Raw genomic sequence first — 26312 nt, 5'->3', positions numbered from 1 at the left:
ATTTATATTTTTAATATGGTCTTTTAAAATATAAAGGCAAATATGGAGTAGAAGATGGAAATTTTTAAATGTTTGTCTCTAAAGGACTGTGGTTGGTGGATGGTAAGAAAGAAGATTTCAGAATTTCATCAAATATTATAGCACAATTTGGGGTTTTTAATTGTGGTCACATATTATTTTTAAGAAAACACAAATGTTTACAATGATAGAAATAGTAGAACACAGTGCTAAAACATTAACCAAAAAAAGCAATACTGACATCAGGCAAAAGAGAACTTCAGGCAAAAATATGACTAGAAAAATGAAAGTTTTATTCAATGATAGCAGGAATAACTTCCACCCAAATTTCTCAGAATTCTGTATTTACATCCCTCTATGGGAAATAGATGGGGAAACAGTGGAAACAGTGTCAGGCTTTATTTTGGGGGGCTCCAAAATCACTGCATATGGTGACTGCAGCCATGAAATTAAAAGACGTTTACTCCTTGGAAGAAAAGTTATGACCAACCTAGACAGCATATTCAAAAGCAGAGACATTACTTTGCCGACTAAGGTCCGTCTAGTCAAGGCTATGGATTTTCTTGTGGTCATGTATGGATGTGAGTGTTGGACTGTGAAGAAGACAGAGAGCCAAAGAATTGACGCTTTTGAACTGTGGTGTTGGAGAAGACTCTTGAGAGTCCCTGGGACTGCAAGGAGATCCAGCCAGTCCATTCTGAAGGAGATCAGCCCTGGGATTTCTTTGGAAGGAATCATGCTAAAGCTGAAGCTCCAGTACTTTGGCCACCTCATGCGAAGAGTTGACTCATTGGAAAAGACTTTGATGCTGGGAGGGACTGGGGCAGGAAGAGAAGGGGATGACAGAGGATGAGATGGCTGGATGGCATCACTGACTTGATGGACGTGAGTCTGAGTGAACTCTGGGAGTTGGTGATGGACAGGGAGACCTGGCATGTTGCGATTCATGGGGTCACAAGAGTTGGACATGACTGAGCGAGTGAACTGAACTGAACTGAACTGAACAACATTCATTCAGAATGTGGACAGTGACATGTGACATAATTACGTGAAGAAATAAAAATCCACAAGCAATTTGGAAGAAGAAAGGGGCAGAGAAATGTGCAACCAGCAGTTGCACCCAGGAATTTTAGTCCAGAGTACTTACTTATAAGAAATGTTTTATAAATAATTATCCATAGAAACTATGCTAAATAATAGCCAAAAACTGAGAAAATGCCACTGTCCACCCATCAACAGGTAACTGGATAAAGTGTGGTGTATTCATAATTACAAATAAAAAGGAGGTAACTACTATTTCATATCAATAAACCAAAAACATCATTCTGAGTAAAAGAAGTCTAACAAAAGAAATCACATACCTTATAATTCATTTATTTGAGATTAGAGAACAAACACTCCTAAAGGAAATCAACCCTGAATATTCATTGGAAGGACTGATGCTGAAGCTGAAGCTCCAATACTTTGGCCACCTGATGCGAAGAGCCAAGTCATTGGAAAAGACCCTGATGCTGGGAAATATTGAGGGCAAGAGGAGAAGTGGGTGGCAGAGAATGAGATGGTTAGATAGCATTAGTGACTCAGTGGACATGAGTTTGAGCAAACTCCGGGGGACAGGGAAAGACAGGGAAGCTTGGTGTCCTGCAGTTCATGGGGTGACAAGAGTCAGACACAACTTAGTGACTGAACAACAACAGAATGGAAAAAAATTAATATATAGTAACAGAAAGCATATCACTAGTTCCCTGGAATGCAGTGGAGGTTTGGAGAGGGAGTGCTGACAGCAAAGGGGCACACAGGAATTTGGGGGTAACAGCAATGTTCTACAGCTAGGCTGGAATGGTTACAGAAGAACATAGCTTTGTCAAGATTCAGTCACATACCTAGACACCTTTTTGTACATAAATTATAGTTCAGTAAATTTGGTTTTTAAATATTTCAAGTAAGAGTCGAGTCTTTCTATAGCTGTCTGGACTGTTATAAAAAAATATCTTGCCCTGGATGCCTTAAACAACAAGTATTTATTTCCCACAGTTCGGGTGGCAGAGAAGTCCAAGATCAAGGAGCTGGCAAACTCACTCTCTGGTGAGGGCCATCTTCCCAGTTTGCAGACAGCTGCCAGCCATCTTGCTATATATATATATATGTATATATCTCCTTCCTTGCAGGGAGTGAGAGAGCAAAAGCTCTCTAGTGTCTTCTTATAAAGGCACTAACCCCATCATGGAGGCTCTACCCTTCATGAATTCATCTAAACCTATTTATCTCCCATAGGCTCCATCTCCAAAGACCATCGCATTGCAGATTAGTGCTTCAACATGAATTTGGGGGGGCACAAACATTTAGTCCATAGCAACATGAAGCCTTTCAAAGGGCCTCCAGCCTAGGGCCTGGGAACCTGGACTACATTTGTTAGTGGTGGGGATGATTCTTTTTAAAAATCCAGTGGAAAAAGTGTAGTAAGTACCAGCAGAAAGGAAGAGAACACTTTCTTCCTGTGAGATGTGGCAACCTGAGAGCGGTGATGGCCCAAAATCCACCTCTGTGGTCTTGCCGAGATGGGAGAAGCTGTATGAGCCAGTCATGGCTATGAAGCAGTACATTTTGGCACCAGCAGCAAGAGAAAAATTTAATTAGCTTCTGAAAAATGTTGCTGGAGGTTCCACTGAATTAGTTATATTTTATTACCCTAGTTAATATGATATAAACCTTTAATATTCTTTCCCCCATCCTAAAGCTGATGTCTTCTGGGGAAAGTGAATGTACATCTATTTTATGGTGTTGTAACAGGACCAGGAACAACATATGAGTGATTGTAGAGACTTAACTGCTCTTTAACTTCAGTTCTTTTTTTTTTTTGGCAATATCACATGGCATGCCATGCCCCCTGCAGTGGAAGCAAGAATTCTTAACCACTGGACTGCCAGGGAAGTGCCAACCTTAGTTCTTTAAAAATGAAAACAGTCTAGGTGATTTCCAAGGTCTCTTTTAATTTTATATTCTACAGCAGTCCCTTCCCTTAAAGACCATGGGAGGAAATGACATACAATACTTATAATAATAAAAATAAAACATCAGAACTTACATATGCAGAAAACTCAACATAATCCATTTAACTATTAATATATTATTAATATAATAATAAATTAAGTTATGAGATTTCAATAAAGTGGGTGGAAACAAGATAATTATATTTACTAATCTCATCTATCTAAGAAATCAGTATGATTTTTGTATGCCAGCAATAGCTGGATCATACCACAAGGTAGCAAGAATTTTAAAATTACTTTTAAAATAAGAGAAAAAAATATCAGGCAACCAGGAACAATCATAACAAGAAATTTGCAAAATTGTATAGACCTGCAAAACTTTCCAGAGAACTAGAAAAGATTTGAAAAAATGAAAGGAGAGTCATAAAATATCATAAAATATGTCATAAAATACATAGAGTCTGAATTGTATTGATTTCACATCTCCTTTTAGCTTTCACTCTCTTCTGTTCTTCCCTTAATAGTCAACATTTTTAGAGTTGTCAACACTGTCCATCTCCATTTTCTTCCTTCCCATTTACTTTCCAGTTCACTACAATCTGTCTCATGTTCTCTCTCTAGGCCATCAAAACCATTCTCTTCAAGGTCAAATACTTGTTGCTAAAGCCAATGACACTTTTATAGTCATTTTCTTTCCTGAAGCTATTTAACAATATCATCAATCCCCCTTTAAGAAACCATCTTCCCTCTACTTCCAAGACAGTCTTCTGTTTCTCTGCCCTCCCCCTGGTGGCTTATTCTGTCTCATTCTGTGGCTCCCCATCCTCTGCCTGCACTTTCAGTCTTCATGTTCTTTAGATCCTCTGCTATTTCTCACTCTGTGGATCCTGCCTGGGAGATCATATTCAATCTTACAGCTTAACCCAGTCTTTAAACACTAAAGACACCCAAATCTATACTCCAAATCTTCTCACCCTAACCCAGACTTCAAAAGCCTATTGACCATGTTGTTTCGGGTGTACTACATACATCTCAGACTTGACATATACAAAAAAATAACATTTGCCCATCTCATAACTCACCTTTCCTGCATTCCCTCTCAGTGAATGCAACCAATGTGTACCCAGTGTCCCTGTGGTGTCAGTTCCCTTATTTTATGTCCAATTACCAATTTTTGTTAATTTTACCTCTTAAATATCTTCCAAATCTCAAACCTTTCTATTTCTGGTACCAATATCCTAGCTCAGACATGCATCATTTTTCTTCTGATTTATTAGATTTCCCTGCCTCAATCTTTTGCATCTACTTAAACTGACCCTTCATACTACAGCCAGATAGATCCTACTTGAACATGAATCTGGGGAAATCACTCTTACGTAAACCCCTTCAGTGACTCCCCATGATCATCAGGTTAAAGGCCATGCTCCTTAATGTGGTTTGGCCCCTGCAAATGACTCTCTTGTCCAGAACCAAACTTCTTTACTCTGTTCAAGGCACACAGAAGCATTTTCAATTTCTCAAATGTATTAGGCTCTCTATTGACCTTTGGGCATTCTAGCTGCTGCTGTTTATCATTAACTTCTCTCTCATATATTTGACTGTCTACCATAAACTTCAGGACTAAACTTAAACATTTGTACTCCAGGAACTCTCACTGATTTCAAATCTGAGGTAGATCCTTACCACATGTTTTCTCAGCACCCTGTGCCTCTCTTATTGCTCATGCTTGATTGGGTTGATATGTAAAATGTCAATTATTCTCCAGTTTCCTGCACTAGAAACCATGAATGTGAGGGCAGGAACTATCTCCATCTAGTGCATCACCATATCCCCAGGTCAAGTACAGTTTCTGACATGTAGCAGATACTCAGTAATTATGGGATGAAATTTATTATTTAATTGTAGACCTATAATAATGAAGATAATAATATCTATATAAGAATGAAACCTATATGCAGGTCAGGAAGCAACAGTTAGAACTGGACATGGAACAACAGACTGGTTCCAAATAGGAAAAAGAGTATGTCAAGTCTGTATATTGTCACCCTGCTTATTTAACCTATAGGCAGAGTACATCATGAGAAACGCTGGGCTGGAAGAAGCATAAGCTGGAATCAAGATTGCCGGGAGAAATATCAATATCCTTAGATATGCAGATGACACCACCCTATGGCAGAAAGTGAAGAGGAACTAAAAAGCCTCTTGATGAAGTGAAAGAGGAGAGTGAAAAAGTTGGCTTAAAGTTCAACATTCAGAAAACGAAGATCATGGCATCTGGTCCCATCACTTCATGGGAAATAGATGGGGAAACAGTGGAAACAGTGTCAGAATTTTTATATCTTGGGGCTCCAAAATCACTGCAGATATGAAACTAAAAGATGCTTACTCCTTGGAAGGAAAGTTATGACCAACCTAGATAGCATATTCAAAAGCAGAAACATTACTTTGCCAACAAAGTTCTGTCTAGTCAAGGCTTTATTTTGGGGGGCTCCAAGATCACTGCAGATGGTGGCTGTAGCCATGAAATTAAAAGACGCTCACTTCTTGGAAGAAAAGTTATGACCAATCTAGATAGCATATTGAAAAGCAGAGACATTACTTTGCCAACAAAGGTCCATCTAGTCAAGGCCATGGTTTTTCCAACGGTCATGTAAGGATGTGAGAGTTGGACTGTGAAGAAGGCTGAGTGTCAAAGAATTGATGCTTTTGAACTGTGGTGTTGGAGAAGATTCTTGAGAGTCCCTTGGACTGCAAGGAGATCCAACCAGTCCATTCTGAAGGAGATCAGTCCTGGGTATTCATTGGAAGGACTGATGCTAAAACTGAAACTCCAATACTTTGGCCACCTCATGCGAAGAGTTGACTCATTGGAAAAGACTCTGATGCTGGGAGGGATTGGGGGCAGGAGGAGAAGGGGACGACAGAGAATGAGATGGCTGGATGGCATCACAGACTCGATGGACATGATTTTGAGTGAACTCTGGGAGTTGGTGATGGACAGGGAGGCCTGGCATGCTGCGATTCATGGGGTCGCAAAGAGTCGGACACGACTGAGTGACTGAACTGAACTGAATAATGAAAAGATCAATGAGACAGAACAAAAGCCTGAAACAAGTCTCTTGGAAACAGAAAATTTATTAGAATTTAATGAAAGTATCAATGTTAACAAGTGGAGAAAAGTGAGAATTTCTGAGTTACTCCTGGTTATCTTTTGGGGTAAGGAGTGAAGAAAGGTTTTCTAAAGTTAAGATATGTGAAATGTGCCAGAAAAGGGCATTTGATTCTATAATTTTTTACATGCTTTTTATTCAACACTATTAATATCATGAACCAAATTAAAAGACAAATTGAAAACTGAGGGGAAAATATATACTCATTAAATAGGAGAAGTAAGGACTTAAAATTCTTTTTTATATAGTTTTCTCAAATTTAGGAAAACATGATGATCCCAGATAAATCATCAGAATGTAAAGAAACCTAAATGAATTACAAACTAATAATAAACAAAAAAATTGAACTTCAGCTGTAATCAAAGAAATGCATATTTTTAAAATGAGACAACTTTTTCTAACCTTAACTTCAGTAAATGTTTTTCAGTTTTTTTAGGATAATTGCTTTATAATGTTGTGGTGGTCTCTACCATATATCAACTTGAATCAATCATAATTATATATACATCCCCTCCCTCTTGAGCTTTCCTCCTCTCCATTGTACCAGTCTAGGTTGTCACAGAGTGCCAGGGTGGGCTCCCTGTGTTATACAGCAACTTCCTTCTCTTTATTTATTTTACACATTGTAGTGTATAAATGTCAATACTACCTTCTCTGTCCTAGCCTCTCCTTCTTCCCCTGTGTCCACAAGTTAATATAAAAATTCTAGGCAAATAAGAGAATAGTGGGACATTACTGGGGAGGAAGAAATTAATACAGCTTGAACAGTTTGCAGTATGTATCAAGGTTCATGAAACCTTTCAAGAATCTAAAATTCTTTGACCTTCAAAGAATCAAGCCTAAAGAGAATCCAAAAGGGAAAATTTTTGCCTACAAAAATATTAACTACATCATTATTCACAACCATGTAAAATGGGGAAAAATAAGAAATAAACTATAAGAATTTGTTTAAGTAAATTTTACTATATCCACAAACTGGAGTGTTTTGCTGCCCCAGGCAGAGAGATAGGTAGGTAAATTGGTAGGTAGACAGAAAGATGCAAAACTGCATAGGAAGTATGAGGTTACCATTGTAAAATTAAGTATGTACAAATACACAAAGAGGCTATAAGGAAGTAAATGTGTTAGATTTGTTTCCCTCTAGGTTAAGAGATTGAGAGACTGTTGTTTTTGCCTCTGTATGCTTCTGTATTTCCACATTATCTACAGAAATGCCAGGCTGGATAGATCATAAGCTGGCATCAAGATCACCAGGAGAAATGTCAACAACCTCAGATATGCAGATGACACCATTCTAATGGCAGAAAGCGAAAAGGAACTTAACGGCCTCTTGCTTGAGGGTGCAAAAGGAGAGTGAAAAAACTTAAAACTCAACATTCAAAAAACTAAGATCATGGCATCCAGTCCCACCACTTCATGGCAAATAGATGGGGAAAATCTGGAAATAGTCACAGATTTTCTTTTCTTGGGCTCCAAAATCACTGTGGATGGTGACTGCAGCCATGAAATTAAAAGACGCTTGCTCCTTGGAAGAAAAGCAAGGCATCATCATCTCAATGGACATGAGTTTAAGCAAACTCTGGGAGACAGTGAAGGACAGGGAAGCCTGGTGTGCTGCAGTTCACGGGGGTCACAAAAAGTATGCATGACTTGGCAACTGAACAGCAAACAACCTGACTCCATAAAAGCATCTAGACTGATGGAGCCGTGTATTGATCTTTACACTGAAAAAGACCTCTGGGCTACAAATGTGAAGGAGTCCTGGAGCCTTGAAATTTGGCTAAGATGTCTTGTACCAATTATTGGCACAGGGAGGGCTCAGGAATGCTAGAGAGGCATAGGGGATATGCCCCAAGCCTTGATGTGGGGCCTGGAAACCACAGAGTGGAAAATAGGGGACTGGGGAGCAATGAAGGGCCAACAAGGGCTCCGGAATCAGGGAACCTAGAATCGCAGATGGGGATATAGATTATGGGCCAGGAGACTTAGGGAACATGAGCTTCCAGCATCCCACAGAGTTTCTAGAGTACTGCAGGTGAAAGGTCAAGTGAACTAGAGATAAGGCCCATGGGTCACCATGTGTATTACAATCCTGTTTCAAAGTGAAAACATGGTATTCCAGAAAATTGCTTAAAAGCGATCATGCCCAGCTCTGAAAGTAAGAAAGCTGACTAGAAAGGGAAGTTGGAGAAGATGGGGCTTTGAGGAATCTATGGGAAGAGTAGAGAGATAGGACCCAAAGGACCTCCATGTGCTCAAGAAACTTGGGGCAGTCAATGGCCTTCACCCAGAGCCCTGTATTCCTACACATGTTACTGGTATTAAAAAGAGCTTTAAAGCATAAGACAGTTGATCCTGTTAGAATTAAGTTTACTATGAGTGACAAAAAAACCCCAAATAACAATGATTTAAATTATTTATTTTAAATTTATTTTTGTTGTTGTTCAGTCACTCAGTCATGTCTAACTCTTTGCAACCCCACGCACTGCAGCATGCCAGGCTTCCCTGTCTTTCACCATCTCCCAGAACTTGCTCAAACTCAAACTTAACTGGAGAATAATTGCTTTACGATATTGTGTTGGCTTCTGCCACATAATAATATGAATCAGCCCTAAGTAAACATACATCCCCTCCCTCTTGAACTCCCCCACCTCCCACCCATCCCATCATAGATGCTTGTTTTTCTCTACAATCTAAGTCAAAGAGCAGGCACCCAGTACTGAGCAGCTGTATCAGGGATGCAGGCTCCCTCTACCTAATGCTTCACCAACCATTACCTCCAAGCACAAAGCCACTGGGACAGCTCTCCCAGCATCAGCCACCTTGCCTCCATGCTGGTCAGTGGTGGAGAGGAAAGGGGCAAAGAATGCTGCTGCTGCTGCCAGACATTTCTACTTATCTGCCATTGGCCAGAACTTAGTCACAGGGTCACATGTAGATGCAAGAGAAGGTGGGAAATGTCATGTTAATTTTAGGGACCACATGTCCAGTTCAACATTCTATTGATACCACAGGTGGTGGTAGAAAGGGGAAATAAGTAACGTTTCTTCCAAAGAAATATTTTAATAAATGAAATAAGAGGGATACAATATCCATAAGAGGGAACATTGGACAAAGTCAAAAAGCAGTGAAGAGCATTGTGTGTCCACAAAAACAGTGAATACCACCTACTTGCTGGGGACTGCTGGATCAACCATGTGTTAAGTGTTAAGTTCAACATACAAGGAACATTTGTCTCAGTTAAGCCATGGCTTGTTACTTTCTAGTCTCCTTATCCTCTGAATTTTGCATAATTTTCCCCAGTTTACACATTCACAACATGTTGGTAGTTTGTTTTTCAAAGCACTTACTGCTCCAAGTTTGTTCTCTTCTCCAAAGAACTATAAAAATGACTCAAACCTGTACAAAGATGCACACCAGACTGCTGGATATATACTTACTCTGGATTTAAAAAAGCATAGGTTTGTCAGTGTTGGCCACCCACAGCCAGAGATCCAAGTGAACCCACCACGCCTAGGTTGGTAATTTTGTCCTCTGCAATACTGCATCTGACTTTATCAGTAAGACAAGTGTGCAGCATTCAAAGGCGAGACAACTGGAGAGGCATTACAGCATGCCTGCTGACATATCTCACAGAGCCATAAACACAGCATTTTGTGTGAAATGCGGTTGCTTCGCTGCTTCATTTCCAGTAAACTTGATTTGAAATGGGAGAGATCTTTCCCTTTAACCCTGTCCCTAAGCCCTGATTCCAGAAAATAAACATGACGACATTTATCTGGCCCTTGGGTGGGTCTCAAAAATTTTGGACAAATGCCTTTATATTTTGCTGCAATAGAATGTCTTGAGGAAAACGTGGTCAGCAATGAAGTGGCAGGAATGCAGCCCACTTGTGAATCCAGGGTCAAGTGTTCTTTTCCGTAAAGTACAGCATCAAGGTGAATTTGTATTAGAAGAGACTTGGTGACAGCAACACGTTTTTCTCTGAGGAAACTACTAAACAGGCTGCAAAATTGCCATTTTTGCAGTATTCAGCTTAGAAAACTCCTGGCGATAATGCTACCTTTGGGGAAAGGCTTTGGCAGAAGAAGACATGGCCAAACAGCTGGAATGAGTTACCTGCTACATAGAAAAGGGCCCTGGCCTTGTTCACACTGCAGACATCTTTATGCCCTTAGTTTAAGAAGCATCATCTACAGGGAATATAATAACGATTGCTCATTGTCGTACTTTGGCATTTTCTTGTAGCACATGAACTTCCTGCATTATAATCCTTGCTCTAGAAACAGCTGGTTTAGCTCAAACAGCTCGAACACCAATGAAATCCCTGCTTACCCCTTATATAAGTTTTGTATTTGAGCATGAAATCATGGGATCAAATCCTCAACAGCCCTGGAACTTCTCACAAGAAAAAGTGTTTCTTATAAAACCCTTAGTCTTTCTTTTATAATTATGATGCAGAGGGAAAAAAAGAATCTTCATTTGAATATTTCGGGAGATATAACTTCAGTTCAGTTCAGTTCAGTAGCTCAGTTGTGTCTGACTCTTTGCGACCCCATGAATCACAGCACACCAGGCCTCCCTGTCCATCACCAACTCCAGGAGATCACTCAGACTCATGTCCATCTAGCCATCTCATCCAGCCATCTCATCCTCTGTTGTCCCCTTCTCCTCCTGCCCCTAATCCCTCCCAGCATCAGAGTCTTTTCCAATGAGTCAACTCTTCACATGAGGTGGCCAAAGTATTGGAGTTTCAGCTTTAGTATCATTCCTTCCAAAGAAATCCCAGGGTTGATCTCCCTCAGAATGGACTGGTTGGACCTCCTTGCAGTCCAAGGGACTCTCAAGAGTCTTCTCCAACACCACAGTTCAAAAGGATCAATTCTTCGGCGCTCAGCCTTCTTCACAGTACAACTCTCCCAACCATACATGACCACAGGAAAAACCATAGCCTTGACTAGACGGACCTTTGTTGGCAAAGTAATGTCTCTGCTTTTGAATATGCTATCTAGGTTGGTCATAACTTTCCTTCCAAGGAGTAAGCATCTTTTAATTTCATGGCTGCAGTCAACATCTGCAGTGATTTTGGAGCCCCCAAAGATAAAGTCTGATACTGTTTCCACTGTTTCCCCATCTATTTCCCATGAAGTGATGGGACCGGATGCCATGATCTTCATTTTCTGAATGTTGAGCTTTAAGCCAACTTTTTCACTCTCCACTTTCACTTTTATCAAGAGGCTTTTTAGTTTCTCTTCACTTTCTGCCATAAGAGTGGTGTCGTCTGCATATCTGAGGTTATTGATATTTCTCCTGGCAATCTTGATTCCAGCTTGTGCTTCTTCCAGCACAGCATTTATCATGATGTACTCTGCATAGAAGTTAAATAAGCAGGGTGACAATATATAGCCTTGAGGTACTCCTTTTCCTATTTGGAACCAGTCTGTTGTTCCATGTCCAGTTCTAACTGTTGCTTCCTGACCTGCATATAGGTTTCTCAAGAAGCAGGTCAGGTGGTCTGGTATTCCCATCTCTTGAAGAATTTTTCACAGTTTATTGTGATATGACTTATACAACCTTTATTCATTCATGTAGCAGTTGCAAACATTTTTGCTATATCCAGTTTCCCCCACTTGCTCCATACATGATTAATAAGTAATAAGCCTACAGGAAACATTATTCTCAATGGTGAAAAAGGGTGTCCACTTTCACCACTATTTTTCAACATAGTTCTGGAAGTCCTAGCTACAGCTATCAGAGAAGAAAAAGAAATAAAGGGAATCCAGATCAGAAAAGAAGTAAAGCTCTCACTGTTTGCAGGGTAACATAATACTGTAACATAGAAAACCCTAAAGATAGTATCAGAAAATTACTAGAGCTAATCAGTGAATGTAGCAAAGTTGCAGGATACAAAATCAATACACAGAAATCATTTGCATTTCTATATACTAACAATGAAAAATCAGAAAGAGAAATTAAAGAATCAATCCAATTCACCACTGCAGCAAAAAGAATTAAATATATAGGAATAAATTTACCTAAGGAGATGAAAGAACTGTACACAGAAAATTACAAGACACTAATGAAAGAAATCAAAGATGACATAAACAGATGGAGAGATATTCCATGTTCCTGGGTCGAAAGAATCAATATGGTGAAAATGACTATACTACCAGATGCAATCTACAGATTTAATGCAATCCTTATCAAATTACCAATGGCATTTTTCATGGAATTAGAACAAAAAAATTTCACAATTCATATGGAAACACAAAAGATCCCAAATAGCCAAAGCAGTCTTGAGAAAGAAGAATGGACCTGGAGGAGTCAAGCTTCTTGACTTCAGATTATATTACAAAGCTATAGTCATCAAGACAGTATGGTATTGGCATAAAATCAGAAATATAGAGCAATGGAACAAGATAGAAAGCCCAGAAATAAACCCATGCACCTATGGGTACCTTATTTTTGACAAAGGAGGCAAGAATATACAATGGGGCAAACACAGCCTCTTCAATAAATGGTGCTGGGAAAACTGGACAGCTACATGTAAAAGAAAGAAATTAGAATACTTGCTAACACCATACACAATGATAAACTCAAAATGGGTTAAAGACCTGAATGTAAGACCAGAAACTATAAAACTCTTAGAGGAAAACATTGGCAAAACACTCAATGACATAAATCAAAGCAAGATCCCCTATGACCCACCTCCTAGAGTAAGGGAAATAAAAACAAAGGTAAACAAGTGGGACCTGATTAAACTTAAAAGCTTTTGCACAGCAAAGGAAACTATAAGCAAGGTGAAAAGACAATCCTCAGAATGAGAGAAAATAATAGCAAATGAAACAATTGACAAAGGATTAATTTCCAAAATATACAAGAGCTCATACAACCCAATACCAGAAAAACAACCCAATCAAAAACTGGGAAAAATACCTAAACAGACATTTCTCCAAAGACATACCAATGGCTAACAAACAGATGAAAAGATGCTCAACATCACTCATTATTAGAGAATTGCAAATCAGAACTACAGTGAGATATCAACTCACATCAGTCAGAATGGCCCTCATCAAAAAGTCTACAAACAATAAATGCTGGAAATGGTGTGGAGAAGAGGGAACACTCTTTCACTGTTGGTGGGAATATAAACTGATACAGCCACTATGGAAGACAGTATGGAGATTCCTTAAAAACCTTGGACTAAAACCACAGTATGACCCAGCAATCCCATCCTGGGCATATACCCTGAGGAAACCAAAATTGAAAGAGACACATGTATCCAATTGTTCATTGCAGCATTATTTAAAATAGCTAGCACATGGAAGCAACCAGAGATGTCCATCAACAGATGAATGGATAAAGAAGTTGTGGCATATATACACAATGGAATATTCAGTTCAGTTCAGTTCAGTAGCTCAGTTGTGTCTGACTCTTTGCAACCCCATGAATCGCAGCATGCCAGGCCTCCTGGTCCATCACCAACTCCTGGAGTTCACTCAGATTCACGTCCATCGAGTCAGTGATGCCATCCAACCATCTCATCCTCAGTCGTCCCCTTCTCCTCCTGCCCCCAATCCCTCCCAGCATCAAAATCTTTTCCAGTGAGTCAACTCTTCACATGAGGTGGCCAAAGTACTGGAGTTTCAGCTTTAGTATCATTCCTTCCAAAGAAATCCCAGGGTTGATCTCCTTCAGAATGGACTGGTTGGACCTCCTTGCAGTCCAAGGGACTCTCAAGAGTCTTCTCCAACACCACAATTCAAAAGCATCAATTACTCAGGCCATAAAAAGGAACACATTTGAGTCAGTTCTTCAGAAAGAGAAAGATAAATACTGTATTCTAAACAGTGGAAACAGTGTCAGACTTTATTTTTGGGGGGCCCCAAAATCACTGCAGATGGTGACTGCAGCCATGAAATTAAAAAACGCTTACTCCTTGGAAGAAAAGTTATGACCAACCTAGATAGTATGTTCAAAAGCAGAGACATTACTTTGCTGACTAAGGTCCATCTAGTCAAGGCTATGGTTTTTCCTATGGTCATGTATGGATGTGAGTGTTGGACTGTGAAGAAGGCTGAGCACCAAAAAATCAATGCTTTTGAACTGTGGTGTTGGAGAAGACTCTTGAGAGTCCCTTGGACTGCAAAGAGATCCAACCAGTCCATTCTGAAGGAGATCAGCCCTGGGGTTTCTTTGGAAGTAATGATGCTAAAGCTGAAACTCCAATACTTTGGCCACCTCATGTGAAGAGTTGACTCATTGGAGAAGACTCTGATGCTGGGAGGGATTGGGGGTAGAAGGAGAAGGGGACGACAGAGGATGAGACGGCTGGATGGCATCACTGACTCGATGGACATGAATCTGAGTGAACTCCGGGAGTTGGTGATGGACAGGGAGGCCTGGCGTGCTGCGATTCATGGGGTTGCAAAGAATCGGACATGACTGAGCGACTGAACTGAACACATATATACGGAATCTAGAAAAATGATACTGTAGAATATATTTACATGGCAACAATGGAGAAACATACCTAGAGAAAAGACTTATGTACATGGGGAGAGAGGAGGAGAGGGTGAGATGTATGGAAAGAGTAACATGGAAACTTATATTACCATATGTAAAATAGATAGCCACTGGGAATTTACTATATGGCTCAGGAAACTCAAACAGGGGCTCTGTATCAACCTAGAGGGATGGAATGGGGAGAGAGATGGAAGGAAGTTTCAAAAGGGAGGGAATATATGTATACCTATGGTTGATTCATGTTGAGATTTGACAGAAAACAGCAAAATTCTATAAACAACTATCCTTCAATAAAAAGTAAATAAATGAAAAAAAACCCACTCTACTGATAAAAAAAAGCAGTGAACAGAACAGCACAATAATGAGCTACCATTTGCACTTTAAAATAAATAAATAAAAACATATATCATGATTTACATACAGCTGTACCCATCTAAGTTTTTTTTATATGGGATTGTGATATTAAAGAACAGATACTAGCTGAAGTGAGTTTGAGGTAGTATGTTGGTGATTTAAGAAACATGATTTTTCTAGCTGCATAAGGATGAGGCTACTGATTCATGCTTTGGAGCTGAAAGCGCCAGATTTGAGTTAGGATTTACCTTTTAACTATATGAACAGTGTCTAATTTCCAAACTTCTCTGATCCCCAGCTTCCTGACCTAGATGAAATGGTAATAAAAATAATAATAATATTTGAAATTATGATTATTCTCTCAGGATAGTTGTTAGAATTAACAGAGCATTTTAGAGACTTTAAGGTGATGTTTAATAAATTAATTAGTAATATGTGATTTAAGTTGATTGGATTCTTTCCCCAATAATGAGAAGGGTCTGTCCCAAACCACCTGTTAATTTGCCTCAAAATCCTACAGCAAAACCTCCTGCACTTGATGGAAGACTGGCTGAGATCCATGCCATCATTTAGAGTGAATGAGCAGATATTCTCAGAACTTTAACTCCAGATCTTGGCTACATCCACTAAAGAATAGAGCCAATTAGCCTTGACCACTGTTAAACTGGTACTTCTGACCCCCTGAAAATATACCGATTTGAAGCCAAATGTGCTCAAATTCATTTAAAAAATGCATCTGAATTGATTTAAAAATGCTTTCAATCTGGCTAAATATATTTTTGGTGAAAACCTAGAATAGACAAAAACACTGTCTCTAATATAAGGTAAGCAGGCGAGTCCAAAACAGTCTCTCAGTTGTGTCTGACTCTTTGCGACCCCATGAATTGCAGCACACCAGGCCTCCCTGTCCATCATCATCTCCCAGAGTTCACTCAAACTCATGTTCATCGAGTTGGTGATGTCATCCAGCCATCTCATCCTCTGTTGTCCCCTTCGCCTCCTGCCTCCAATCCCTCCCAGCATCAGGGTCTTTTCCAATGAGTCAACTCTTCTCATGAGGTGGCCAAAGTATTAGAGTTTCAGCTTTAGCATCATTCCTTCCAAAGAAATCCCAGGGTTAATCTCCTTCAGAATGGACTGGTTGGATCTCTTTGCAGTCCAAGGGACTCTCAAGAGTCTTCTCCAACACCACAGTTCAAAAGCATTGATTTTTTGGTGCTCAGCCTTCTTCACAGTCCAACACTCACATCCATACATGACCACTGGAAAAACCATAGCCTTGACTAGACGGACCTTAGTTGGCAAAGTAATGTCTCTGCTTTTGAATATGCTATCTAGGTTGGTCATAACTTTTTTTCCAAGGAGTAAGCGTCTTTTCATTTCATGGCTGCAGTTGTTTGCCTGGGCCTCATCAAATTAGACTAGTGGCATCTTGTTAAATCTGCCTTAGCTTTCCAGAGTGGAAGCCATTAAGTAAAACCATCTCCCTGTTTGTTAGTTTGATTCATGCTCCAGACTCTTCTAAACTAGCAAGGGATAAAAATTTCCATTAACACTATATTTTCTTTGCAGATCTCTCTGGCAGGAGACAAAGATTTGATCCCTGAGTTAGAAAGTTGCCCTGGAGAAGGAAATGGCACCTCACTCCACTATTCTTGCTTGAGAAATCCCATGGACCAAGGAGCCTGGAAGGCTCCAGTCCATGGGGTCATAAGGAGTCAGACACAGCTTAGCAACTAAACCATAATAACAAAAACTAGTGAGTAAGTGAGGTTCAATAAAGGACAGAAATGGTATGGACCTAACAGGAGCAAAAGATATTAAGAAGAGGTGGCAAGAATACACAGAACAGTACAAAAAAGATCTTCACAACCCAGATAATCACAATGGTGTGATCACTCACCTAGAGCCAGACATCCTGGAATGTGAAGTCAAGGGGCCTTAGGAAGTACCACTACGAACAAAGCTGGTGGAGGTGATGGAATTCCACTTGAGCTATTTTAAATCCTGAAAGATGATGCTGTGAAAGTGCTGCACTCAATATGTCAGAAAATTTGGAAAACAGCAGTGGTCGTGGAACTGGAAAAGGTCAGTTTTCATTCCAAGCCCAAAGAAAGGCAATGCCAAAGAAGGCTCAAACTACCGCACAATTGCACTCATCTCACACGCCAGCAAAGTAATGCTCAAAATTCTCCAAGCCAGGCTTCAGCAATATGTGAACCATGAACTTCCAGATGTTCAAGCTGGTTTTAGAAAAGGCAGAGGAACCAGAGATCAAATTACCAACATCTGCTGGATCGTTGAAAAAGCAACAGAGTTTCAGAAAGACATCTATTTCTGCTTTATTGACTATGCCAAAGCCTTTGACTGTGTGGATCACAATAAACTGTGGAAAATTCTGAAAGAGATGGGAATACCAGACCACCTGACCTGCTTCTTGAGAAACCTGTATGCAGGTCATGAAGCAACAGTTAGAACTGGATGTGGAACAAAGGACTGGTTCCAAATAGGAAAAGGAGTACGTCAAGGCTGTATCTTGTCACCCTGCTTACTTAATTTGTATGCAGAGTATATCATGAGAAACGCTGAGCTGGAAGAGGCACAAGCTGGAATCAAGATTTCTAGGAGAAATATCGATAACCTCAGAGAGGCAGATGACATCACCCTTATGGCAGAAAGTAAAGAAGAACTGAAGAGCCTCTTGATGAAATTGAAAGAGGAGAGTGAAAAAGTTGGCTTAAAACTCAACATTCAAGAAACTAAGATCATGGCATCCGGTCCCATCACTTCATGGCAAATAGGTGGGGAAACAGTGGAAACTGTGTCTGACTTTTTCTGGGCTCCAAAATCACTGCAGATGGTGATTGCAGCCATGAAATTAAAAGATGCTTACTCCTTGGAAGGAAAGTTATGGCCAACCTAGACAGCATATTAAAAACCAGAGACCTTACTTTGTCAACAAATGTCCATCTGGTCAAGGCTATGGTTTTTCCAGTAGTCATGTATGATGTGAGAGTTGGACTATAAAGAAAGCTGAGCGCCAAAGAATTGATGCTTTTGAACTGTGGTGTTGGAGAAGACTCTCGAGAGTCCCTTGGACTGCAAGGAGATCTAACCAGTCCATCCTAAAGGAGATCAATCCTGAATATTCATTGGAAGGACTGATGCTAAAGCTGAAACTCCAATACTTTGGCCACCTGATGCAAAGAACTGACTCATTTGAAAAGACCCTAATGCAAGGAAACATTGAAGGCAGGAGGAGAAGGGGATGACAGAGGATGAGATGGTTGGATGGCATCACCAACTCAATGGACATGAATCTGGGAGTTGTTGATGGACAGGGAGACCGGGCACACTGTGGTTCATAGGGTCGCAAAGAGTCGGACACAACTGAGTGACTTAACTGAACTGATTCCTTCCTCTACTTCTAAGGGAACAAAGGAAAAAGACAATACAAAGAGCAAAAGGAACAAATGTGGGAGCAAAAGCCATATGATTAGATCTTATTTAATTCTTTAACTTTTATTTTTGCAGCAAAATTTTCAGCAACATATCTTGTTTTCACTTGAGGGCAATAGGAAAGTGACAATATGGTGTAAACAGCTGATCAATCATGCATAAACTAGCCTCAATATTTTTGCCATATCTGAGACCTCCAGATAAATGTTTAATCAAAAAAAAATGTGAAGAATAGCATGAATAACAGACTATCAATTAGGTTTTAAAAAACTAACTATAAACACATATACATACACTATATGAACATAATATCCCTGAAAATACCAATGAGAAATTATTTGCTGTAGTTGTCTTTGTAGAAAATTTGGCTGGTTAAAAGATAAGGGTATACCTCTTTGTACTTTTTGAGTGTTGTACCATTTTTATATACTATCTGGTCAATACAATATTTTTATTGTGATATATTAACATATATATTACAATGATTTGATATATGTATAGTTTGTGAAATGATCACTACAGTACGTTTTGTTAATATCCATCACCATGTACAATTACAGATTTTTTGTTTGTGCCATCAGAACTTTTAAGGCCTACTATCTCAGCCACTTTCAAATATGCAATATGATACTATTAACTGTAGCCACCAAGCTGTACTTTAAATCCTCAAGACTTATTTATAACTGGAAGTTTGTACCTTTTGATCACCTTAACCCATTTTGCTCTCCCCAACTGCTATGGCAACCACTAATCTGTTCTCTGTTTCTATGTGTTTGGTACTCCCTTTCTGTTTTGTTTTAGATTCCAAGTGAAATCATGCAGTATATGTCTTTCTCTGTCTGACTTATTTCACTCACTATAATGTCCATCCAAGTTCTCACAAATGGAAGAAATTGCTTCTTTTTTATGGCTGAATAATATTGTATTTTGTATATGTGTAGTGTGTGTGTAATATGTATGTGTGTGTGTGCATGTGTATGCCTTATCTGTTCATCCAAGAGTTGACACTTACGGTGCTTCCATATCTTGGCTATTAAAATAATAATTCAATGAACATGGCGGTGCAGATTCTTCCAACTAGCCTTCATTTCCTTCAGAAAAATACCCAGAAGTGGAATTGCTGGGTCATTATTTTTTCAGTAGCTTCCAGACTGTTTTCCAGGGTGGTTGCATCAATTTACATACACACCAGCAAGTGAGCACATGTTCCCTTTTATCCATATCCTCTTCAATATTTGCTATTTGTGTTCTTTTTGATGATGGCCATTCTGATCTCTGGTATTTCATTGCAGTTCTGCTTTGCATTCCCCTGATGATTAGTGATGTCGCACATCTTTTCATGTATCTGTTGTTCACCTGCATATCTTCTTCAGAAAAAGGTCTATTCAGCTCCTCTGCCCATTTTTTATTCAGTTTTTCATGTTCTGCTATTGAGTTATGTGAGTTCTTTACATATTTTGGGTATTAATTCCTTATTAGATGTATGATTTGCAAATATATTTTCCCATTCAGTAGGTTCCTTTTTCATTTTGTTGATGATTTCCTTTTCTATGCAGAAGGGTTTAAAGTTGATGTAGTCCCACCTGTTTACTTTTGCTTTTGCTGTCTTAGGATTTGGTGTCAAATTCAAAAACAAAAAATCATTGCCAAGGCCAACATCAAGGAGCCTACTGCCTATGTTTTCTTCTAAGAATTTCATGGCACTGGGTCTCATGTTCAAGTCTTTAATGCATTCTGAGTTAATTTTCATGTATGGTGTAAGATAATGGTTGAGTTTCATTCTTTGAGATGTGACTAATCAGTTTCCCAACATTATTTACAGAGGAGAATGTCCTTTCTCCATTGTACAGTTTTGGTTCTTTCATCATAAATTAAATAAACCTATGACCACATGTATGTATGCTTATTTCTGGGCTCTATGTTCTGTTCCATTATTTTAACTAAAATATATTAATAAAATGAAAACTTTACATTACTACAATAGTAGGTATCTGTGAAATGGAACTAATACACTGTATCCTGCTCCATACTTGTTGAAAGGAAAGATTGCCAATTTTAAAAGAGACTTTCTGCTTGTTGTATTTGGAAGTTTGAGAAAAGAAATTGATCAATAAGAAGAAAAACCAAAAACTGGGAGAAAATATTTACAAAAAAGTCATCTGATAAAGAACTATTTTTAAAAATATACCAAGAACTTGTAAAAGTTGATTTAGAAATGAACTAAATTGCAAAAGACCACAGAAGGTACACATATGGCAAATAAACATTTTAACAAATTCTCCATATCATAGGTCACCAGAAATATGTAGATTAAAGCAAAAATGAAATACCACTGCATGCCTATTAGAATGGCAGACTTTGGAACACTGACAAAACCATCTTAGCAAGGATGTGGAGCAACAGAATTCTCATTCATTACTGGTGGGTACAAATGCAAAATGGTACAGCCACTTTGGAATACACTTTTGTGATTTCTTTAAAATATATATATACTCTTACCATATGAGCCAGCAATCACACTCACTGTTATTTTCAAAAATGAGCTGAAAATATGCCCACACAAAAAAAAATTGCACATAGATACTTATCACAGCTTTTTTCATAACTGCCAAAACTTGGAAGCAACCAAGACATCCTTCAATAGGTGGAGGAATAAACAAACTGCAGTACATCCAGAAAAAGTAATATTATTTATTATTAAAAATATATGAGCTACCAAGCCATGAAAAGGCATAGAGTAAATTTAAGTGTATATTACTAAGTAAAAGAAGCCAATCTGAAAAGGCTACATGCTGTATTATTCTAACTAAATGACAGTCTTGAAAGGTAAAACTATGGAGAAAGTAAGATCAGTGGCTGCCAAGGGTTAGAGGGAGGAGAGGAGATAAAGGATGACTAAGCAGAGCACAGAAGGTTTCAAGGGTAGTGAAACTTTTCTGTACCTGTATATAGTTGTAAATCAGTTCAGTTCAGTTGCTCAGTCGTGTCTGACTCCTTGCGACCCCATGAACCACAGCATGCCCGGTCTCCCTGTCCATCAACAACTCCCGGAATTTACCCAAACTCATGTCCATTGAGTCAGTGATGCCATCCAACCATCTCATCCTCTGTCATCCCCTTCTCCTCCTGCCTTCAATATTTCCTTGCATTAGGGTCTTTTCAAATGAGTCAGTTCTTTGCATCAGGTGGCCAAAGTATTGGAGTTTCAGCTTTAGCATCAGTCCTTCCAATGAATATTCAGGACTAATCTCCTTTAGGATGGACTGGTTGGATCTCCTTGCAGTCCAAGGGACTCTCGAGAGTCTTCTCCAACACCACAGTTCAGAAGCATCAATTCTTCAGCACTCAGCTTTCTTTGTAGTCCAACTCCCACATTCATATATCACTACTGGGAAAACAACAGCCTTAACTAGATGGACCTTTGTTGACAAAGTAAGGTCTCTGATTTTTAATATGCTGCCTAGGTTGGCCATAACTTTCCTTCCAAGGAGTAAGCATCTTCTAATTTCATGGCTGCAGTCACCATTTTCAGTGATTTTGGAGCCCAAATAAATAAAGTCTGTCACAGTTTCTATTGTTTCCCCATCTATTTGCTATGAAGTGATGAGACCAGATGCCATGATCTTAGTTTTTTGAATGTTGAGTTTTAAGCCAACTTTTTCACTCTCCTCTTTCAATTTCATCAAGAGGCTCTTCAGTTCTTCACTTTCTGCCATAAGGGTGGTGTCATCTGCATATCTGAGGTTATTGATATTTCTCCCAGCAATCTTGATTCCAGCTTGTGCTTCATCCAGCCTGGTATTTTGCATGATGTACTCTGCATTGTGCAAGTTAAATAAGCAGGGTGACGAGATACAGCCTTGACGTACTCCTTTCCCAATTTGGAACCAGTCCATTGTTTCATATCCGGTTCTAACTGTTGCTTCTTGTGTACAGACTTCTCAGGAGGCAGGTTAGGTAGTCTGGTATTCCCATCTCTTTAAGAATTCTCCACAGTTTATTGTGATCTACGCAGTCAAAGGCTTTGGCATAGTCAGTAAAGTAGAAGTAGATGTTTTTCTGGAACTCTCTTGCTTTTTCAATGATCCAATGAATGCTGGCAATTTGATTTCTGGTTCCTCTGCCTTTTCTAAAACCAGCTTGAACATCTGGAAGTTCTTGGTTCACATACTGTTGAAGCCTGGCTTAGAGAATTTTGAGCATTACTTTACTAGCGTGTGAGCTGAGTGCAATTGTGCAGTAGTTTGAGCCTTCTTTGGCATTGCCTTTCTTTGGGATTGGAATGAAAACTGATCTTTTCCAGTCTTGTGGCCACTGCTAGGTTTTCCAAATTTTCTGACATATTGAGTGCAACACTTTCACAGCATCATCTTTTAGAATTTGAAATAGCTCAACTGGAATTCCATCACCTCCACTAGCTTTGTTCGTAGTGATGCTTCCTAAGGCCCACTTGACTTTGCATTCCAAGATGTCTGGCTCTAGGTAAGTGATCACACCATGATGGTTATCTAGGTTATTAAAATCTTTTTTGTATAGTTCTTTGAGCCCGCATAGAGAACCCAATGAGTGAACATGTTTTGCATCCTGGCAGAAGCAGAACAAAAAAAAAGCGGAAACACTAAGAAGCAAGAGTGGAGACTATTCTAGTGGCTTGTGCGACAAGACACAGGAATAATCTTAAATTTGAAATAGGAAGAAAGGAGGCCCTGAGGCAGGATGCTGGGCTATTGCTCCTTGAGCTCCAGTGGAAAAACTCTGACTCAAGAGGACTTATTCTTTTATTATGAACATAATCACATTTTCAGAATCATATGACACCATGACATATCAGCCCACCATCCTAGACAATGAAAACAACCAGTATGGCAATTTTTCTCTTGGGTTGTGTTCCATGCAAAGGTATTCATCAGGAAGCAAATGGGTATCCATGGTCAAATAAGAACTAGAAACTCTAAGTTAAATAAAAACAAATACTTATTTTATGGAAAAATATCTCAGAATATTTAACTAATGCACTACCTCTTTCCTAGGAGGGTGTAAGTAAGCAGTGCTTTCCTAAGGTCCCCTCTATTTTACCAACACTCCCTTTCCCTTATTTTTTAGTGTTACATCTACTAACAACTATATCTGCAAAACTTAGAACTGAGTATATTGAGCATCGCAGGCAGGGACTGCCTTAGGCTACTATACTGCTCTGAACCCCCACAGTATATTCAATAAGTGGTGGAGGAATAGATGAATAATTTATACAAACCAGAATTAGCTCCTCTTCTATAACTGTTCTCTTAGTATAATCATCAAGGCCCCTTTCAAAAGACTGTAAAAACACAGATCTATTGTCTCATAAACAACTTTAGGTAACAGTTATGCAAACACACATACACACGCACATCATATAAACTCTCATTTTCTTCCAAAAAAGAATGCACACACACAGAGTGTCTCCCAACCCCCCACCATGATTTTTTATGCCAGAGCTAAGAAATGTATCATAAGAGTAAGTTAATTCAGAGTACTCCACTGGGATCTTTAGATCTCATTATTTCTCAGCATAATTAAATCTTTATTAGATTAAATTGTACTTTTTCTGGGCTTCTCAATAAATTCAGTAACCAGCCAACTTTTAATGTGGTATTAGATAAGACCCAAAAAGAAATTTAAAGAAGAATATCCCTTTCCACTGCATTCAAAATTCTCAGTTTTATAGAAGAGTCTCCCTCAGACATATGCTACCCACAATATCATGACATGCTTTCAAGGTGCTTTTTTCCAAATAAGAAAAGGAAGGAATCAATAGAATTAGCACAAGAAGGCTTTTGACAAGGCAAGAAAGTGAAAGGTAAAAATGGAAAGACTTTAAATAAGGAGGATGTGGTTTTTGACAACCCAGACATATTGGTCCAAATTATGAAGCCAAGGAAAATGGAGAAAAATTCAGCACTGAAATTAAAAGACTGTCTTTATGATGCTCAGAAAATAAATACAATGGCTTAAACGCTGGAGTAGTCTTGTTCGTTCATAAACTTCCACATACCCATACCCTCACCCCAGCTCTCCTCTCCTCCAAAATGTTCCACAAAGACAACCACATCTCCCTATATTAATCCTATTATGCCATAGTCTGAGGGTTTGAGCTCTTGAAGAAACAACAACTTAAAATCACCAGTCCAGGTTTGATGCACGATATAGGGTGCTCGGGGCTGGTGCACTGGGATGACCCAGAGGGATGGGATGGGGAGGGAGGTGCGAGGGGGGTTCAGTGTACATAAACACATGTACACTCATGGCGGATGCAAGCCAATGTATGGCAAAACCAATACAATATTATAAAGTAAAATAAATAAATTAATTAATTTTTTTAAAAAAAAGAAAAAAAATTACCCAGCACAGTGAGCACAGAAGGCTGGAGTCTGGTGAACACTCAGAGCACAGTCTGCCTTCAACCTGCCAGGGCATCATCAGGAAAATGGCATTATAGCTTTGTTGGCAAGAAAGAGTACTTTTCATTGCACACAGGTGTGGAAATGAAAGCTGTAATTGTCTCACCAAATATGTTTTTCTTCAACAGCAATGTTAAACCAGCCAAAAACATCACTGACAACTTTAAAATATGGGAATAAAAAATCAGCAGCCGTTTTCGTTCACTGTGCAGCACAGTTGCCACTCCATCTTCCATTTGTCACTAAGCCTATCCAGGGTGGTGGTGGTGCAACCACTGATTAAGCCGAAATAGTCAAACTCATGTTTGTGTGCATTTGTACATGTGTAAGACAGGGAAAATATCTAGGTTACCTCTCTTTTTTCCTGTGAATTGACTGATGGGTTTCCATAGTAGTCAGTGATTACCCTGTTATTGGATCACCACACTGTATTGAAATATGTGTTTTTTGCACACCACAAACCTCTTGAGGGAAAGGATCATGTCTTAGTCTCTCTTTGTATCCCCTAAGTACACAGCATAATGTTGAACATGTAACAGAAACTTGGAAAGTATTTGTTGAGCCACCCTGAATTGACCTGAATTGACTCTTGCAACAGGTAAAAGCAGACCACCCCTGACACGTGCACCCAGAGGCTCCTTCCAGAAAAAAAGGTTGCTCCCTGTTTGACAGGGTGCAAGTGGTCGGAAATCACAGCTTAGCCTGTTGCATGAGACAACTTGTGACTTCCTAATTCTGGAGAAGCACCTAGAAGAGGTCAAGCCCTCAAAGGCATCTTACAGAAGTCACTCTCAGATCCCACCTCACTACACAAACCCACTTCATCCTCAGTGAACCCTACCAATATCGGCTTTTCTCTAGAAGTGCATTTTACAAAAGAGGTTGGGGCAACCAGTGGAACAGCTCACTGAGCTCTGGCTCACTTTCATATCTGTTCCAAGAGTTTACTGAATAAACTTGCACTTCAGTGAGTGAAAATGAGAGCAGTTATGCTTGTAAGACATTCAGTCCTCTTTAGAAGAGAGGACCTCCTTTTTAAAGGTTGGAATTTAAAAGTTAGATTTTTATATAGTTTGCTTCAATTCAATAATGTTCCAGACAAGAGGATGTTTATCCAATCCCAAAGTCTGTCTTTTTTTTTTTTTTTAACATAAATGCACCTTTTTACCATTTATGGCAACACTTCTAAAACTCAGGAAATGAACAGATTCCCTGTAAAGAAAAAAACATGTTTCTCCTTAAGCCCTTGCTTGGTGTTAGCTTAATTTTATTTGAATGTTACTTAAATGTGTACAACCTTAAACTTACAGATATAAAAGCCCTTATGCTCATAGTTATTGGACGGCTGAAAAAAT

The sequence above is a fragment of the Oryx dammah genome, unplaced genomic scaffold (assembly GCF_014754425.2).
Source record: "Oryx dammah isolate SB20612 unplaced genomic scaffold, SCBI_Odam_1.1 HiC_scaffold_1, whole genome shotgun sequence".
NCBI lineage: Eukaryota > Metazoa > Chordata > Mammalia > Artiodactyla > Bovidae > Oryx > Oryx dammah.
Note: the sequence above shows the minus strand (reverse complement) of the source record.